We start from the raw sequence: 3,625 nt of genomic DNA, 5'->3' as shown, positions 1-3,625 counted from the left end.
GCCATCACACGGATATGGTAGAAAGGTTCCTTGTCTTTCCTCTTTCCTCTCTGGCCTCCCGTAAGGACCTGGTCTACTTTGCAAGACGCCCGAGAGTTTGAAGGTGAGCTGCAACCCAAGTCTGGTGAAATATCTCGGAACAAACCATCTCTAATTATTTTTAGGTTTTATTTGTCTTGTTTTTTGCTTCTTGAGTCAAGGTCTCATTGTACAGCCCAGGCTGGCCTAGAGCTTGCTGTGTGGCCCAGACTAGACTAGAGTTTAAATCCCCCTGTTTTGTCCTCGCCAGTGCTAGGACGCAGGTGTGCCCCACCATGTTCAACTGTTTCTCATAGTGTTAGTTCAGTACTATTGCGTCACAATAGTCTCTGTCACTATCCTGTCAAAGGTCACTCGACTGAGACTAAGAAGGAAAATCAATGCCCCTCTAGCACCTTGAGCGCTATGAGAATAACTCATTCCTAGAGAACACTAATGATTCATTCATGGTCTGGGTGCACAGAGTTCTCTTCTCTAGCCCAGAAAAACTCCATACCCCGGTTGGTGGCTTTGCCAAAGGACTGAAGTCCACAGACCTTATCTCACTAGAGAGTGGTGTCCCTTCTTCCTGGAATATCCCGAGACCTAATTCATTGTAATTCAGCAACCATATATTTTAGCTAACACACACGAGAACAAATTGTACAAAGTAACAGCTGAAAAAGATTAAAAAATGGGCGTTGCAACTTGCATTGATGTTTTATTTTCTTAGTTTGAAGATCCTGACTTTGGAAAAAAAAGAAGTGTTTGCAGCATCCAGCTGATGACATGAAGTGTCCAGGGCCCCAGTGTGTGGTCCAGGCTAACCAAAGGCTTTTGATCTAAAGCAATCACCACACCACAACCTCCCAGGTAGCAAGGACTGCAGGTGTGCGCTACCGTGCCCAACTCAGGAACAGGATTTTTATCAGGGCTCACAACTCATCAGAAGAGATTTATTGACCTCTGATGAATTTGAACAAAAGTTAGTTTAGGTATCATGTATTTTTTCAAAGTAGGGAAGTGTGCGTGCCTGTGCAGGAGAAAGAGGAGAATCGCCCTAATGGTCTCAGAAGCTCCTGAAAGTGCAACCCCACCAGCCAAAAACCCTGCAGTGTATGTGTGGTAACACCATGTCTGCGCCCCCACTCACCAACGCTGCCGCTGTGTCTGGAACTGAGCGGGAAACGGCGCAGTTATTTTTTCCGTGGACTTGGAGACACAGGGCAAGGCTAGGCTGACACACTCTCCACCAACCGTCATCCTCACATCAAGAGCATCTGTCCCCATGTGCCCAGGAACCCTGTGACGTGCACCATGACGATAGTGATACCTCCCTGGTTTGACTTGATGGGACTGAGTCCAGATGCCCCAGAGATGAAGTTGGCATCAAGAAGGCAGCAGAAAACGTCAAGACTTTGATTAAACATGAGGTGAAGAATGGGATCCCTGCCAATGAAATTGCCCTGGGTGGCTTTTTTTTTTTTTGTCCCTCTTCACAGTCCTTACCTGCCCCCACCTCTGGCTGGCATCATGGCACTACTGAGCTGTCAGCTGCCTTGTATCAGAACTTTCCCCAAGCAGCCAATGGAAGTGCCAAGGACCTGGCCATCCTTCAATGCCACGGGGAACTGGATCCCATGGTACCCATTCAGTTTGATGCCCTGACAGCTGAGAGGCTCCAGTCTGGTGTCACAGCTGCCAGGGTCCACGTCAAGACATACCCAGTAATCATGCACAGCTCCTGTTCAGGAGATGGCAGCTGTAAAGAATTTCTGGAGAAGCTTCTGCCTCCAGTCTAACGAGTTGCTGGCTCCCGTTGCAGTCCTCCAGCTCACGAGGGACCCAACAAACAAGCAATGCACCATCTTGGATCTAAGCCAGTCAAGCCATTGTCCGTCTGTCTTCCCTTCCCCCCGACCCCCCCCCCCCGTCCTCTTCCCACAGTCCTCTGGGGCAGGTGGCCGAGGTTGCCCAGGTCTTCCAGCTGACCTCGGCCATGCAAGTCAACAACTGGAGTGGGATGCTTGCCTGCTTCCCTAAAGGCAGGCACCAGCAGCGGTATTGGAAGGGCTGTAGGCAGCAGGAGAAAGGGGCCCAGCTACTGACGCACTCACTCAGGACCTCACTCACAACCGCTCCTGCCACTTCAAGGTTTGGCCCCTGGGGACCTCATAGCCCCCTACCCCAGTGATTCTGCTGGGATAATCGCCCCTCCTGCTTCATTGCAGCTGCTTCTCAGTCACAATCGCTTCCGTGGCCCGGGGCCCTTGCTACTGTGGGCTGCCTGCTCCAGGGCAGGCAAATTGGTGAGGAAGTAGAGTCCCTCAGTCCCCATCACCCCATGGCCCTCCCTTGCAGGCCTGGAACTTGCAGGATTGGATTGGGGTTCAATAGCCTCCTGCCTCCTGCTGTCCCACCCCCACTATGTCCCCACTCTCGGGCCAGGGAGGTGTGTGAGGAGGAGTTGTGTCTTGTCTTCTGGTCTCCATGTGGTTTGGAGTGTTTTTCTTGTTTTGTCCTGAATTCCGATAAAATTAAAGAAATTGTTTCCTCAACTCTCAAAAAAAAAAAAAAAAAATCAGGGAAAGAGAAAAGTTTTCCAAACAAAACTATGGAGCAACATGTACTATCAGTGGTGCCCTGAATGAACTGCAGCCAGGAGCTGCCCCGTGGCTCTGTAATAATTGGCTTTGCAATTTTTTTAGCTCTAAAATCTAGCGCTGTGGCCACCAGTAAGACACACGTGCTCCTATAAACAACCCTAATGAAACTCAGTGGGTCACACCCAGAAAAGAAAACCAAACTTGGAAGTGGAAGGGGACTAAGTGGAATGAGGAAGGGGCCAATGGGAGGAGAAGGACAACAGAAAGCAGGGTGTGATGAACGCGGGGTGGGGACGTGGACGAGGATGTATAATGAAGCCCGTGGTTGCCTGTAAATAACGTGTCCTGGAAACAGATCTAAAAAGACAACAGAACTAGTTTGAAGCACAGAAGGAAGCTGAGTGAAGAGCGTGGGACTTCTTTCGTAATTCGGATCGCTATCTGATCAAAGGTAAGTCCCAGCAGGGTCCTGGGCCTCAAAACATCAGGACATAAACTATCTCTTGATATAAGCAGGTCATCCAGTCAATTCTTGTCATGTGGATAGTTTCTCTTACTACTGTGTTAAAAAAAAAAAAAGTGTCAGGCATAGTTTTTGTGGCTTTCAGAAAGTTAGATTTCAACATTTTCCAGGAAAAATCACCCAAGAGGCTCAAAAGTGGTCAGGGCATTGTTATTTGCAATTGTATTTGTTATTGTGTGTGTGTGTGTGTGTGTGCGCGCGCACACATGCACACATGATGTGTGGTATGCACACGATGTGTTTGTGCACATTGTGTATGAGTATACATTGTGTTTGTGTGCACAGTGTGTGTATATGTGTGTGCATGCATGTGCGCATGCCATGTTGTGCATGTGGAGATGAGGTGATACCGTGGACTTGGTTCTCTCCTTCTGCATTCACTTGTGCTCCGGGAATCCAGCTCAAGTTGTCAGGTTCGCATGGTGAGTGCCCTCACCTCCATGAGCCATCGTACCTAAGCTTAGGGTGTTCTTTTGTT

The 3,625-nt window shown here is 49.0% G+C and overlaps 1 pseudogene; it reads left to right on the top strand.

Annotated features, from left to right (window-relative positions):
* Positions 1–1,136: 1,136 nt before the first annotated feature.
* LOC119799722 lies at positions 1,137–1,820 on the top strand (annotated as a pseudogene).
* Positions 1,821–3,625: the final 1,805 nt, after the last annotated feature.

Source organism: Arvicola amphibius, chromosome 13 (assembly GCF_903992535.2).
Source record: "Arvicola amphibius chromosome 13, mArvAmp1.2, whole genome shotgun sequence".
In the NCBI taxonomy this organism is placed as follows: Eukaryota; Metazoa; Chordata; class Mammalia; order Rodentia; family Cricetidae; genus Arvicola; species Arvicola amphibius.
The sequence above is the reverse complement of the archived record's forward strand: the minus strand, read 5'-3'. Positions and strand labels throughout refer to the sequence as shown.